The sequence below is a fragment of the Mustelus asterias genome, chromosome 24 (assembly GCF_964213995.1).
Source record: "Mustelus asterias chromosome 24, sMusAst1.hap1.1, whole genome shotgun sequence".
Lineage (NCBI taxonomy): Eukaryota > Metazoa > Chordata > Chondrichthyes > Carcharhiniformes > Triakidae > Mustelus > Mustelus asterias.
In genome coordinates, this window is record NC_135824.1 from 20800170 (window position 1) to 20816101 (window position 15932).

The 15932-nt window shown below is 42.5% G+C and overlaps 1 protein-coding gene and 1 long non-coding RNA gene across 2 annotated transcripts in view; both read left to right on the plus strand.

Moving 5' to 3' along the window:
• LOC144511021 (protein FAM227B-like) overlaps positions 1-15932 on the plus strand; it is a 232064-nt gene that overhangs the window by 206780 nt on the left and 9352 nt on the right. The gene's annotated exons all lie outside the window — the stretch shown is intronic.
• LOC144511050 (uncharacterized) lies at positions 9695-9938 on the plus strand. The gene is made up of 2 exons (XR_013500736.1): positions 9695-9756; positions 9826-9938. It is a non-coding gene; the product is annotated as an uncharacterized LOC144511050 (long non-coding RNA).

Consider the following 15932-nt stretch of genomic DNA (forward strand, 5'->3'; position numbering starts at 1 on the left):
ATCTGAGATCTAATGATACAATGCAAACTTCCTGAGATTCTGCAAACAGATCATTGCATCAATTTGGTCCCCTTGCATCATTTATCTTTTGGTGCAATTTGGCTGAAATGGCTGTAGCTTTGGTGGAACTTTGTGCACAATTTCCATTCAGTGTGACTGAAGTTTCCCTGATCTGTTACGCTAGTTTAAAATCAGGCCCAACCCACAGAATTGGCCACACCTCCGGGGTGAATTAACGACACTAATTGTGTCTTTTGCAGGACTTCAGGGAAGTTTTAAAAATTAAGGTGGCTTTTAACCAGAAAATTGCTGCACACGTCAGTAACTTAAAATTGGGTTACTCAAAGGTGGCGGATTAAAAACATTTTGTGATTTGATTTATTATTGTCACATGTATTGTATACAGTGAAAAGTATTGTTTCTTGCGTGCTATACAGACAAAACATACCGTTCATAGAGAAGGAAAAGGAGTGCAGAATGTAGTGTTACAGTCATAGCTAGGGTGTAGAGAAAGATCAACTTAATGAAAGGTCCATTCAAAATTCTGATGGCAGGCGGGAAGAAGCTGTTTTTGGTACGTGATCTCAGACTTTTGTATCTTTTTCCTGACGGAAGAAGGTGGAAGAGAGAATGTCCAGTGTGCGTGGGGTCCTTGATTATGCTGGCTGTTTTCGGAGGCAGCGGGAAGTGTAGACAGTGTCAATAGATGGGAGGCTGGTTTGAGTGATGGACTAGGCTTCCTTCATGACTCCTTGTAGTTCCTGGTGGTCTTGGGCAGTCATGATGTGGAGATGCCGGCGTTGGACTGGGGTAAGCACAGTAAGAAGTCTCACAACACCAGGTTAAAGTCCAACAGGTTTATTTGGTAGCAAATACCATAAGCTTTCGGAGCACAGCTCCTTCGTCAGATGGAATGGATATCTGTTCTCAAACAGTGCAAACAGACACAGAAATCAAATTACAGAATACTGATTAGAACGCAAATCTCTACAGCCAGCCAGGTCTTAAATGTACAGACAATGTGGGTGGAGGGAGCATTCAACAGAGGTTAAAGAGATGTGTGTTGCCTCCAGACAGAACAGCTAGTGAAATTCTGCAAGTCCAGGAGGCAAGCTGTGGGGGTTACTGATAATGTGACATAAATCCAACATCCCGGTTTAGGCCGTCCTCATGTGTGCGGAACCTGGCTATCAGTTTCTGCTCAGCGACTCTGCGCTGTCGTGTGTCGTGAAGGCCGCCTTGGAGAACGCTTACCTGAAGATCCAAGGCTGAATGCCCATGACTGCTGAAGTGCTCCCCCACAGGAAGAGAACAGTCTTGCCTGGTGATTGTCGAGCGGTGTTCATTCATCCGTTGTCGTAGCGTCTGCATGGTTTCCCCAATATACCATGCCTCGGGACATCCTTTCTTGCAGCGTATCAGGTAGACAACGTTGGCCGAGTTGCAAGAGTAGGTACCGTGTACCTGGTAGATGGTGTTCTCACGTGAGATGATGGCATCCGTGTCGATGATCCGGCACGTCTTGCAGAGGTTGCTGTGGCAGGGTTGTGTGGTGTCGTGGTCACTGTTCTCCTGAAGGCTGGGTAGTTTGCTGCGGACAATGGTCTGTTTGAGGTTGCGTGGTTGTTTGAAGGCAAGAAGTGGGGGTGTGGGGATGGCCTTGGCAAGATGTTCGTCTTCATCAATGGGCAGAGCAGGTGCCATACCAAGCTGTGATACAACTGGAAAGAAAGCTTTCTATGGTGCATCTGGAGAAGTTAGTGAGAGTTGTATCTCACCAGCACATGCCAAATTTCCTTAACCTCCTGAGGAAAGTAGAGGCATTGGTGGGCTTTTAATTTTAATTAAATTCAATCAAATTTTACCACTAAGTCTTTTTCAAAATTATATTTTAAAATGCTGCCTGATTCCTCTGATCACGGCAAATTTTACAAATGAATTTGAATGAAAACACTGAAGAGGGTGGCACGGTGGCACAGTGGTTAGTACTGCTGCCTCACAATGCCAGGGACCCGGGTTCGATTCCCGACTTGGGTCACTGTCTGTGTGGAGTTTGCACGTTCTCCCCGTGTCTGCGTGGGTTTCTTCTGGGTGCTCCGGTTTCCTCCCACAGTTTGAAAGATGTGCTGGTTAGGTTATATTGACCCCGAACAGGTGCCAGTGTGGCGGCTAGGGGAATTTCACAGTAACTTCATTGCAGTGTTAATGTAAGCCTTACTTGTGACTAATAAATAAACTTTACTTTAAGAGGGAAAATATCACTTGTCAAATTGAGTCCAGTTTTAGGCAAAGTTTTCAGCTGAATTGCTGGTGGGCTTAAAGCGGAACCTCTACCCTGTCATCACTAAATCAATCCTTAGGCAAGGATTTTGCAAATACTGTATTAAATATTCAAAAATAATAATACCACTACATGGTGCCTCTCTAGTTTTTAAACTAGCAGTTTCAATGTTATGAAATGACACTGACAAAAAGAAACCTACATCTGTAGCCGATTTCCCTTAATTCTTTTTAAACCCTTCAGCAAACACTGATGTGTTAGGTCATTTGTTTATTTTTTTATATTTAACAAGTGTTAGGAAAATAAATGAAAAGAGTAGTATTAAACAGATCACTGTACACATGCAAAGGGCACAACAGACTTGTCTGAAGCTAAGACTCTTGGCTAAGAACTAATTTCTGCTTTCATTACCTGCTCTATTAAGTACTCCTGAAGGATTATGAGTATAAATACATTTTATTTTCGCGTCAGAACAAATATTTAATTTATTGACATAAAAATGGAATGATTCCTTCCCTTCCAGTCTCTAATACTGTGGCTAAGACCCTAAATGTGAAGTATGAGTTTTCCCTTGTACTTCTTAGGAGACGTTGTCCAAGTGATCATAGAATCTGCAGTGCAGAAGGAGGCCATTTGGCCCATCGAGTCTGTACTGACCACAATTCCACCCAGACCCTATCCCTATAACCCCACTGTATTTATCCTAGCTAGTCCCCCTGACACTAAGGGCAATTTAGCATGTCCAATTCACCTAACCCGCACATCTGGAGAGTGGGAGGAAATCGGAGCACCCGGAGGAATCCCACCCAGACACGGAGAGAACATGCAAACTCCACACAGTGACCCAAGCCGGGAATCAAACCCGGGTTGCAGGCGCTGAGAGGCAGCAGTGCTAACCACTGTGCCACCCCTAATCTTACAATACAGATTTGAATTTTACCGACACTTTCAAATAAGTATACCCCATCGACTCTTCCCATTTTAAATTTAGTTCTGACTTCAGATGTCAATATGTGACCGATCTGCCATTGATGCTGGGAGCTGAAATAAATTCTTCTTCAAGGAAATTTACTAGATATGGGCAGCATTGAATAAATAACTTACTCAAAGGGTCCTTTTAAATCTGTATATCAAACAAGGTTTCTACATCAAAGTAACATGCCACAGAGTAGTAGAGTGCATGACTTGCACATGCATGATCAGTTCCTGATCTCAATCAACTCATCCAACAGTTGGCGAGTGCCAGCAGAAAAAGTGCTTTCCCAGAAAATAGTAAGGAAAAATGAATAGCCAAAGTCAATCTGGAGCATCAGGGCCAACCTCTCATGACCTATCTCATAAGAACACAAGAAATAGAAGCAGGAGTGGGTTACCAGGCCCTTCAACCCTGCCCCACCATGGCTGATCTACGCCGGCCTTAGCTCCTTTTCTGTGCTGTTTCCCCATTGCCCTCTATTCCTCGATCTATCAAATATTTATCCACCTCCACTTTGAATACTTAATGATCCAGCCTCCACCTTTGGGGCAGAGAATTCCAGAGATTCGCCACCCTCTGAGAAGAAATTTCCATGCACCTCAGTTTTAAATGGCCAACCCTTTATCTTGTAGCTATGGCCCCTTGTTCGAGACTCTCCCACTAGTGAAAACATCTCACCATCTACCCTGTCAAGCCCCCTCAGGATCTTATATGTTTGAATAAGGTCACCCTTCACTCTTCTAAATTCCAAGGAATACAGACCCAGACTATTTAATCTCTCTTGATAGGAAAACCCTCTCGTCCCCAGGAATTAGCCAGGTGAATCTCCTTTGAACTGCCTCCAATATCCTTTTTTAGGTAAGGGTACCAAAACTGTATGCGGTATTCCAGATGTACAATTGCAATAAAATCTCCCTATTTTTAAACACCAATCTCTTTGCAATAAAGGCCAAAAGTGTCGTATGCCTTCTTAACTACTTGTTGGGCCTTTCTGTTAGCTTTTTGTGATTCATGCACTCAAATACCTGGATTCCTCTGTATTTCACTCACCTACGGTTTCTCTCCATTTGAGGGCACAGCCTCAAAATAAAGGGGGGGTCAGTTTAGGACAGAGTTGAGGAGGATGAATCTCTGGAATTCTCTGCCCACTGAAGTGGTGGAGGCTACCTCGTTGAATATGTTTAAATCACGGATAGATGGATTCCTGATCGATAAGGGAATTAGGGGTTATGGGGATCAGGCGGGTAAGTGGAACTGATCCACTTCAGATCAGCCATGATCTTATTGAATGGCGGGGCAGGCTCGAGGGGCTAGATGGCCTACTCCTGCTCCTATTTCTTATGTTCTTATGTTCTTATTTAGATAATAATCTGCCTTTTGATTCCTCCTACCGAAGTGCATGACCTCACACTTTCCCACATTAAACTCCATTTGCCAGGTTTTCACCCAGTCACCTAATCTATCCCGTTGCAGAATCACAACATCCTCATCACAACCTGCCCTTCCACCTAGCTCCATGGGGGTCATCAGCAAATTTGGAAACCTTGCGTTCTGTTCCTTTCTCCAGTTCATTAATGTAAATAATGAACAAATGCAGGCCAAGAACTGATTCCTACGGTACTCCACTAGTTACATCTTTCCACTCTAAAAAGGACGCATTTATTCCAACTCTGTGTTTTCTATGTGATATCCTGTTTTCAGTTCATGCTAACATACTTTCTCCAATTCCATGGGCTTTTACTTTGTGCACCAGCCTCTTACACAGCACCTTGTCAATCTTTGGAAATCAAAATACACTACATCTACAGGTTCCCCTCTATCTACTCTCCATGTTACAATCCTCAAAGAATTTGAGCAAATTTGACAAACATGATTTACCTTTCATAAAACCATGATCACGTTTGATTATATTTAGCTTTCCTAAATGATTAGCTATTTCCTGTTTGATTATTGACACCAGTGTCTTGCCAATAATAGATTTAAACTAACTGGCCAATACTTCCCTGCCTTCTGCCTTTCTCCCTTTTTCATCAAGGGAGAACAGTCACATTTTCACTGTTTTCCAATTTTCTGGTTACCTCCTGGAATTAAGCAAGTTTTTGAAAAATTTCAACCAATGAGTCCACTATCTCTATAGCCACTTCCATTAAAACCCTAGCGTACTGTAGTTCATCAGGTCCTGGCAACTTGTCCGCCCTTCATCCCTTCAGTTTCTCTAATACTCTATCCCTTGGGATTTTAGGAAATTCTACCATTTTGTTTGAAATCAGTCCATCTAATATCATAGGGATATTTGCAATGTCTTCTACAGTGCAAAAAATTATTTAGCATATCCACCATTTCTTTGTTTGCTGTTATAAATTCACCAGCCACATTAGTAGAGGTCCTACATTTACCTTAGCCGTCCATAGAAACTTTTAATGTTTGTTTTTATGCTGCGTGCAGGTTTTCTCCCAAAATTAATTTCTCCCTTTTTAGTCTTTTGCTACTGGATCCTAAAAACCTTCCAGTCCTCTGGTCTACCACTATCCCTTCTTCCAGGCTGTAGCTGTAACATCTTGCAATTTGCCACCCACTATTGCATGAGGGAGACCACTAAAGCTCTCTTTCCTGTTAGTGGAAATTAACTACTCTCTTGCCTAGAGAGAAGCAGGCTGAACAAATGTGAAGCTTTGCTGGGATTGCAGGCTTCCCCATGGTGTAGGTGCCATTAACGCCACACACACCACTTTACAAGTGCCCCATGTAAATTCTGACAGTTACCAGAACCAAAAAGGATTCTACTCCATTAATGTCCAGAGGCTATGTGACCATGAGTAGCATAGCATGAATGTTCATGCTCATTTCCCAGTATGCTCATGGCAGTCATGGTGCCTTCGTTCTACAACAGTCCACTGTGCTAGCAACACTTGGGCCACATGACAAACCAAAGTTTGGCTACTGGATGATGAGGGCTATCGACAGGCACATGGCAGATTACGCTGGCGCATAACCCATGCACACATGTACAGCGTGCACACATTAAAAGCCATGCTACCACACAAAATATGGTAGAACAGACACCATTGGCTTGGACAGCTCTGTAGTACTTGGTATGGTGGATGGTGATTCTCAGTGGTTTGCTGTATGCTACACAACCTCACCATTATGAAAAGACAGCCCTTGTCACCAGCTATACAGTGAGCAATTGAAAAGAATGAGGTGAAGGGAAAGGAGGAAGAGGAATGGGATGCGGTAACCTAGGCAGCCCCTTTCTGCCCAGTGAAGAAATTATCAGTGTCCGATATACCAATCCCCCATTCACCAACAGTCCCACATCTTCCCTTCCTCACTGAGCATTCACAGTATCCACAGGCCACCGTGCAAAAAATAAACACTCCAAATCAAATTTATAATCGGTGGGGCGATTCACCCAGCCTGCCGCGCTAGCATTTAAATATGGTAATCTTCATTACCATCCGATTAGAGGGCCTGGGACTGAAGTCACCGGGCCTGTTAGCCCCTCTCTCTCCCCCCACCCCCCCCCCCCCCCCCCCGCAGGACTACAACAGCTTTCCACTCATGGGGAGCTGGCGGCCCAATCCCGCTGGAGTGAAGGGAGGCCATGGAGGGGTAAGGGGAGGGGGTGCCCCCTGGGCATTGCCAGCCTGGCAGTGTGAGCCTGGCCCCCTGACACACCCAAGAGGCAAAGCGGTAATGCCCAGGGGGCACCTTGGCACTGTCCACCAGGCAGTTCCAAGGGAGCAGGGCATATGAGGTGGAGATTGGTGAGGGTGGGGGGAGTCCTGCTGCCACTTTGCAGTCAGGATCAGTAACAGCGGGAGAGAAGACAGTGAGCGGGGCTGGCCATTGGTGTGGGGAGTCGGGGCTGGCCCTGACACGCCAGCGGTCAGGGTGGGGGGCCCTCTGCAAGCCAGTGATGCAGGGTCAAGGGGCTGGCCAGCAGTTTGGGAAGCCAGCAGTGCAGGGCCACTGCGCATGCACTGATCTCCGTTCTGACAGATTGGCACATGTACAGTGGCCTCAGTGCTATGTTGCCAGCCTCTTCAGAGGCAATAGACCCAGCTCCCTGGAATTTTATCGCGATTCACACTAGGGCACTTTGCAGTACTCAGAGTGGGTGATTCATTCTGAAAATCCCGCTGAAAAAACCAGTGGAGTTTACTGCCGTTTTTGCACAAATTCAGCACTTGGAATCTTTTTGGGAGAATCAGATAATTCCATATTTCACACTTAACTCAGCTAATCACCCATGTGCATTTTTTAAATGCGTGTCTTCCATGTGCCTTTGCCTGTCACAGTGCTCCTACACTGTGATGTCCCAGTGGCTACAGCATGGATACTGGAAAACTGCTGACTCAGTGGAGGGGGTTACTGGTAGCCTTGGGGAAAAAAAAGACTTGCATTTATGTAGCACTTTACAATGTGCACAAATTTCTCAAAGGCCTCGAGTTGCAGCAGGAAGGCCGTTCACAAGGCTTCCTACCCACAGCTAATCAGCCCAGAGCCTGCAGGGTCCCCACCCCCCCCACCCCCTCTCCCCCACCCCCCCCCCCCCCCCCCCCACCACCACCACCGAAAATTTCACCAAATGACTTGAAAGCTTTTAGTTTGTTGGAAACAGCACCAATACATTTTTTAAAATGTATTCTTTCATGTGATGCAGGCATTGCTGGCAAGGCCATCCTTAATTGCAACTGAACTGAGCAAGGCTATTTCAGAGGACAGTTAAGAGTCACCCACATTGCTTTAGAACTGGAGTCACATGCAGGCCAGACTAGGTAAGGATGGCAGATTTCCTTCCCTTCAGGGCATTAGTGAACCAGATGGGTTTTTACAACAATTGATGATAGTTTCATGGTTATTATTACTGAGACTAGTTTTATATTCCAGATTTTATTAACTGAATTTAAATTCCACCAGCTGCTATGGTGGAGTTTGAACCCGTGTTCAGGGCATTGGTGAGGCCGCAGCTGGAATACTGTGTGCAGTATTGGTCCCCTTATTTGCGGAAGGATATATTGGCCTTGGAGGGAGTGCAGAGAAGGTTCACCAGGTTGATACCAGAGATGAGGGGTGTTGATTATGAGGAGAGACTGAGCAGATTGGGTTTGTACTCGTTGGAATTTAGAAGGCTGAGGGGGGATCTTATAGAGACCTATAAGATAATGAAGGGGCTGGATAGGGTAGAGGTGGAGAGATTCTTTCCACTTCGAAAGGAAGCTAGAACTAGAGGGCACAGCCTCAAAATAAAGGGGGGTCAGTTTAGGACAGAGTTGAGGAGGAACTTCTTCTCTCAGAGGGTGGTGAATCTCTGGAATTCTCTGCCCACTGAAGTGGTGGAGGCTACCTCGTTGAATATGTTTAAATCACGGATAGATGGATTCCTGATCAGTAAGGGAATTAGGGGTTATGGGGATCAGGCGGGTAAGTGGAACTGATCCACTTCAGATCAGCCATGATCTTATTGAATGGCGGGGCAGGCTCGAGGGGCTAGATGGCCTACTCCTGCTCCTATTTCTTATGTGTTTCTGGAGCATTACCCTGGGCCTCTGGATAACTAGTTCAGTGACATTTCCACTCTGACACCATCTCCCTCATTAAAACCCTTTAGGAAAGCAGAGTGCTCCTTTTGGGTGTTTGCAAACTGGTCTAAATTATTTTTTAGGCCTGTGCATTGGCATGTCGATAACTTCATGATGTGGATAGTCAATGAGTGGACACATTAAACAGAATTATATGAAATGCAGAATTATTTTAAAATATAAAGTATATTACCAAAACATGAGTTACATACTATTAGACAGGTTCACACTGATACAAAGCCCTTTCTTTTGCAAGGATAGATGTGGAGAGGATGTTTCCTCTTGTGTGAGAATCTAGAACTAGTGGTCATTGTTTAAAAATAAAGAGTCGCCCTTTTTGAGAAAGAGATGAGTTTTTTTTCTCTCAGAAGACCGTGAGTCTTTAGAACTCTCTTCCTCAAATGATTCTGGAAGCAGAGACTTTGAATATTTTTAAGTCAGAGCTAGATCAATTCTTGATAAGAAAGGGGTGAAAGGCAGTGATGTGGGGTTATAGGTCAAAATCAGATCAGCCACGTTAGCAAATGGCAGAGGAGGCTCGAAGGGCTGAGTGGCCTACTCCTGCTCCTAATCTGTATCTATGTTTGGTTTGATTTATTATTGTCACATGTATTAGTATACAGTGAAAAGTCTATGATCAACTTGCTGGTGCCAGTACAGAGCGAGACTGCGGATAGTTGGGAACCTGTCTCGGGGGCAGGGAATTCATATGGTGTTCGTGGAAGTGGAAATGAATAGGGTTGGGAAGCATTTTCCAATCAGGGCCAGTGTGATCTCCTGGACTTGTTTCGATCGCCTCAGGGGGTCGGAGAGGAATTTCCCAGATTTTTTTTCCCCATATTGGCCCTGGGGTTTTCACTCTGGGTTTTCGCCTCTCCCTGGAGATCACATGGTCTGGAATGGGGGGGGTGGGGGTGAGCTAATAGGTTGTGATGAACAAAGCATCGTAGCTGTGAGGGACAGCTCGGTGGATAGGATATTAGTATGTAGATAGGCTGGAAAATTGGGAGGGGATCCTGGATTCAGGATTCAATCCTGGACCGGGGAGCGGCGTGGGCTTGGAGGGCCGAAGGGCCTGTTCCTGTGCTGTATTGTTCTTTGTTGTTCTATTGTTTTTGTGCACTATCTAGACGAAGCATACCGTTCATAGAGAAGGAAATGACAGAATGCAGAATGTAGTGTTGCAGTCATAGCTAGGGTATAGATAAAGATCAACTTAATGCGAGGTAGGTCCATTCAAAAGTCTGATGGCAGCAGGGAAGAAGCTGTTATTGAGTCGGTTGGTATGTGACCTCAGACTTTTCTAGTGGAAGAGAGAATGTCTAGGGTGCATGGGGTCCTTAATTTGTTGGCTGCTTTGCCGAGGCAGCGGGAAGTGTAGACAGAGTCAGTGGATGGGAGGCTGCGTGATGGACTGGGCTACATTCACGACTTTTTGTAGTTTCTTGCGGTCTTGGGCAGAGCAGGAGCCATACCAAGCTGTAATACAACCAGAAAGAATGCTTTCTATGGTGCATCTGTAAAAGTTGGTGAGAGTCGTAGCGGACGTGCTGAATGTATGATCAACTCTTCAAAGTAAAGTCACAGTAGCCTCAAGCACATTTTTTGACATTTCTGACTTACACCTGCAGTAGAAATTTGAAAAGTACCAGTCGCATAAAACATTTGTGGTGCTATATTAATTCATGATGGTGTCAGACCAAAATCCCCTCTCAATTCCAAACATAGATGCACGGAACACATTGATTAAATAGATGTGCAACACGAATAAATAATAGGTCAATTCATGAATATAATTTGTTGACCCTGGGGAAGGCAGTATTCTGTTCTTCACTATCTGCAAAGAAATTGTTCAAGCAATGGATAAAGAACATACATTCTCATTTTGTTTGAAGTAACTGATAGAAGTGATCTTCTCCTGGATCTTTTACTGTTGTGTTCTTCTCTCAAGTTCCATAACTTGAAAAGGGAGCACATTTTAAAACAGTGAAAGCTTGCGAATGTTTTTTTTGTTCATCTATTATCCCTCGTTTAAAATAGCTAGTGGTTACTTTAACTGCTATAAATACATAACCTATCAAAACTATAGAGGTTTAAAATGTGGCTTTGTTCCGCGTCAGGTGAATAATGTATCAAAAGGTATAGATTAAAGCAAATCTCACACAATGCTTTGAAGATGCGTGCAGATGGTACAGGTTTCTTTTCAGTTTCTTTCCTTGGGGGGTCTGGAAAGGGCGATCGGGGTCATTTGATAGAACTGGAACCTGTAGAAAATTACACACTAAGCTCATTCTGGATTTGGAAATCTTGCTAAAGTTTTACTTCCTCAAAGAAAAGCTTCCAACTTTTAGATTAAAATGTTTTGCATATCCTAAATTATAGATTGTGTCTGTATTACTCATTTATGTTTTTGTGCCATTACAAATGAGAATATTGTTACATAGTGATTTTTCAAATATCTAGGAATACAGAACTCGTAAAAGAGGCCATTATGTTATTGTCAAAATGCTATTGTTAATGAAGATATTATTCTTTTTTTAGTGTCTAGCTTACAAAGAAAAACTGTTTACTTTGATTCAGAAGCTATGCTTGCTGCATCCTAAATTCATCCACCTTGCTTTCAACATATCCTCCTTCTCAGTTGTGCCTTTATCTTCACTCCAACTCCTTTCCTGTTATTTTCTCCCTCCAGCTCTGCATCCACTTCAGTCTTTTTCTATTTAAAGCAGTTTGAAATGCCCTACAGGATGAGGAGAGCCCTGGAAACACAAGTTATTGACTTTCTCTTTAAAAACTGTAGGAAAATTAGCCCATTTTTCTGTTCATCTTCAGCTCTTTTCCTCCATGCTATTGGCATAACTCATCCTTGCTGATTTTGTTTGTGTGAGGAAGGAATTACTTTAAAAAATGTTCTAACAGGTCATTTAATAATAGATGAAAACATGTTCTGTTTGCTTGATCAGTATGTACTTTCAGGCAAGAGGTTGAATCAATGATGTTGCAAACCAAAGGCAGCAAAATCCTTCTGCAAGTCAGCAAAGGTTTTGTAATTGCATTGTGGCCACTCAAGTCAGTTACAGTTCTAATGCTTAACTGCTGGATTTGGTCAAACAACAAACTATGTTCCAAATAGTAAGGGACTTATCATTTTGGAGAGCGGTGAATCCCTTATTGGTTCCCTGCAAGGCTGCCTCGCCAGCTACCAGGCTTATAGGCCAACATTTCTACCAGCAGTTGGGGCAATAATAGGATACTGTAATGGTATTTCAAGGCAAATATGTCAAAGCAAAGGTCTGTCATGTTGCTGTATGTTACGTGTACAGGAATGTTTGTGTGGCAGACATGAGATTTCTCCCAGATGGTAAACCACACCTTTTGAGAGCCAGAATGGTTGGTGAGACCAGTGGCTATCCATAATTTGATCTGAGAAATATTCTTTGATGAGGTGAAGCTTCTTGGTTATAAGTTCTTACTAGGTATAAACAGAACCAAAAAGAGAAAAAGTCATCTCAGTGTTGACACAAAGTGTCACATCATAACTTTTGCACACTCAAAGTAGTTCCTTTCAGAAGCAGAATAGTACTATCTTTCTCATCCCAGTTCCACTGCCCATTCTGACCCTGAACTCTATCAATGCCACCCCACTATACCGAGTCCCCCATTGGAGTGGGTCCTCATGTGAATCTTACTTAAGTTTTTGAATGAGATAAAGCTGCAATATTCATCCTAACAAACCAACTCACTTGTGCATTGTGATAATGAAAAGTTTGTTTTTGTTGCACTTGGGTCAGTTAATAAAGCAGTTTCTTGATTTTAATTTGAGCTTGAATTGCATTGGTTTACATTTACAAACATACATGCAAAAGACGCTCTGGTCCATCCAGCCTATCCCACGCGGGGAAATCGTAAATGACAATAACAAACTTACTGAAGGACACCCAAACGAAGAAATTACCAACAAGACTCTACTTTGTGTGGCTTACACAAATCAAAACCAAAGCAAATTAAACATTAACTAACTAGAAACTGATACTTAAAATAAGATAGATTTCACTTTTAAATAGTCAATACAGCAAAGATATGCAACCAAAAACATCCTCATCACTCCCCACATCAATGTAGTAAAATGTAGCTACACTGTTTCAAAATATGCTGTTCTTCATTCATGCAGGAGTCTTACAGAACAACAGCCTTCACCTTTTCGACTTTCACACATACGATTATCAACAGCAAGGCACACTTCTACAGATCCTCCCTCCTTCCCTCCCTCCCTCACTGATGGTGTAGCTTGTCAGAATTCCTTTTCAACCATCCAACCAATGACATCCTAGTTCGCGGCCACTTCTGCAAACAATTCAGCTCTTTAGTGTTTCAATTATTCACATGGATTTCCAGATTTTAAACCTTTTTAGCCAGCTTCCACAATGCTTCTAAGACCTCCCATGTCCTTTTCTACCAAACAGGAAAACGGAGCTCCTTCCGAGAGTGATTTGCCTCTGCTCCTTTCAAGAATTCAGTATGTTCCTTTTTCTGTGTCTGATGCCTTTCTACCTCCAACTATTCTTCATGTCTCTACAGTTATAACAGCTCTGACAAAGGGTCATCTAGACTTGAAACGTTGGCTCTATTCTCTACAGATGCTGTCAGACCTGCTGAGATTTTCCAGCATTTTCTGTTTTTGTTTCAGATTCCAGCATCTGCAGTGTTTTGCTTTTAACAACTTTCTCTGTCTTCCAGCTACAACAGTGCCTGTTTATCTTACCTTCCCATTAATACCGCTTCCAGGTCATGGGTCAACAGGTGCAGGAAGCAGTATCTCTTAATATCAAGAAAATTACAACTAATCTCTTTAATCCAAACTTTTAAAAATCCGTTTCAAGTAATTCCTTAAAACAATAACAAATTTCACAGATATTTGAAAGAAATTGCTAATTTTCCTTACTGTGCTGTTTCTGGGTAAAAGGTCATCACACTGACTAAATCCCATTCCACACCCATCCAAAAACTATGATCTCCTGAGTGAGATAAAACAACAGATAAAATCCAAGCCAGTTTGGGGGGGAAGAATCTAGAATTTCTTTATTTGATACCCCGCAGCAAACTACAACACATAACTCTAAGCTAGATGACATACACTCACTGAGACTGTTAACTCCTTACAATCTTTAAGTTTATTTATTAGTGTCACAAGTAGGCTTACATTAATGCTGAAATGAAGTTACTGTGAAAATCCCCTAGTCGCCACACTCGGGTGCACTGAGGAAAGAATTTAGCATAGCCAATACACCTAACCAGCACATCTTTTGAACTGTGGGAGGAAACCGGAGGAAACGCACACAGCCACGGTGAGAATGTGCTATCTCCACACAGACAGTGACCCAAGCCGGGAATCAAACCCTCCCTGGCGCTGTGAGGCAGCAGTGCTAACCACTGGTGTTGCTGACTACTGGAGCACTATCTCTCCACACTAGAAAATGTGAGGATGGAGCTTCAGTCTGAGCCTGGACCGAGCTGTTAGGAGGTTGTTGTTCTCCCACAAGAGGGGAATGAAAATCACATGGTCATTCCACAGTCTCTTTGTGGTCAGCCAAGGCCACAGCCTGATCTGCAGAAGATAAACTGCAATATAAAAAAGCTGGAGTTGATATAACTTATAAGAAAGAAAGGAAAATTTGCATTCATATAGCATCTTCCCCAACCTCAACATGCTGGAGTAATTTTGAACTGTAGTCACTGTTGCAAAGTAGGTATTCCCACAGATGTTTATTCTTATTATTGCTCGTCTTACATTAGAGTTCGGAGTTGGACCCATGAACATACTCAAGTGTCTAGTAATATGACAAGTTCAATGAAGCAGAACCCATAAGTTATTATTTTCCAGATCAACTTTGTTTTTAATTCTTGTCAGACTTTACTGTGTAATGTCAACTAGTATTGACTGAGACAGTACAATAACATTGAGTATAATTAATTTGGAAAAAGGCTCTGTGTGAAATAAAGAGTGATCTAGTATCTAATTAGAAATCTATTACACGTATTTTTTAAAAATGTGTGGTTCTTTTTATAAATGAGTCAACTTACAAATGTTCTGAGTCTTTTTTAATACTTTATAATTATGTGAGAGATGAAAACTAAGAACCAGGCCTATCTGAATTTGGCCTTGACTAAGCACATTTAATCGAAACCAAGTTTTTAAAGCTTAGATCTAGCTCAGATTCAATAGAAATGGCAAGAAACAGATGTAACAAGCCCCTGTGATCCAGAAATTTTGCGTGAATTAGACATTTTTTTTCTTCGAAGTGATGTAATGTGCCCTACATGTTCATCTGACATGTGGTGTCACTTCTTTTGTTGTTTTCCGTTTGCCTTTGAAATTAGATTTGGTGAGTTTATTCTGATTTCTGTTGACCTCAATCTGAGTCACCCTGCACGCCCATAATTAAGTAATAACGTATGTATAAACTGTCTGATCAAATTGAGGACAAGATGCGTGACTGAAGGACAAGACCATGGGTTGATTCTATCGGTCTTTCAGTCTGACCTTAATTCAGCAAGAATGTATATGTGAAGCACAGTTTCCCATAGTTAAATACCACCTTCAAGTTCTTTAGAACTTAACTCTCCCTGTATGGTTTTCAATGCGCCTGTAATACACACCAAGTTTGTTCTTGTTTTTTCATTGTACTAATCCGAATAGTTAAATCGGAAAGGTATCCTTCAGACAAACTGAAGTTCAGGATGTGTGTTGCTTTAATTGGAGTTTGCCAGCCAAACATTCCTTTGAATCATCTTGGTTTCAGGGAAGAGTTCTTGTAAAAAATATTCATCTTTGTTACTCTTAGCTGCTTTGCAGCTTGTATTCCTTACGAGGAACCTCATAGGGCATTTTCCTCTGAAAATATGCTATGATTTCTTTTCCAATGTGTATCACAGCAAGTTTAGAAATTTTCACTTTTGTTCTACATTTTTCATTTGCTTTTGACTATTCCAGATTCAAAATCCATTAAAAAGAAGTCAAGAGCAAAACTCTTTTTTTAAAAAAAAGGGCTGAGAAATGGCAGCAAGGATCCATTCCATTCTTTGTAATGGC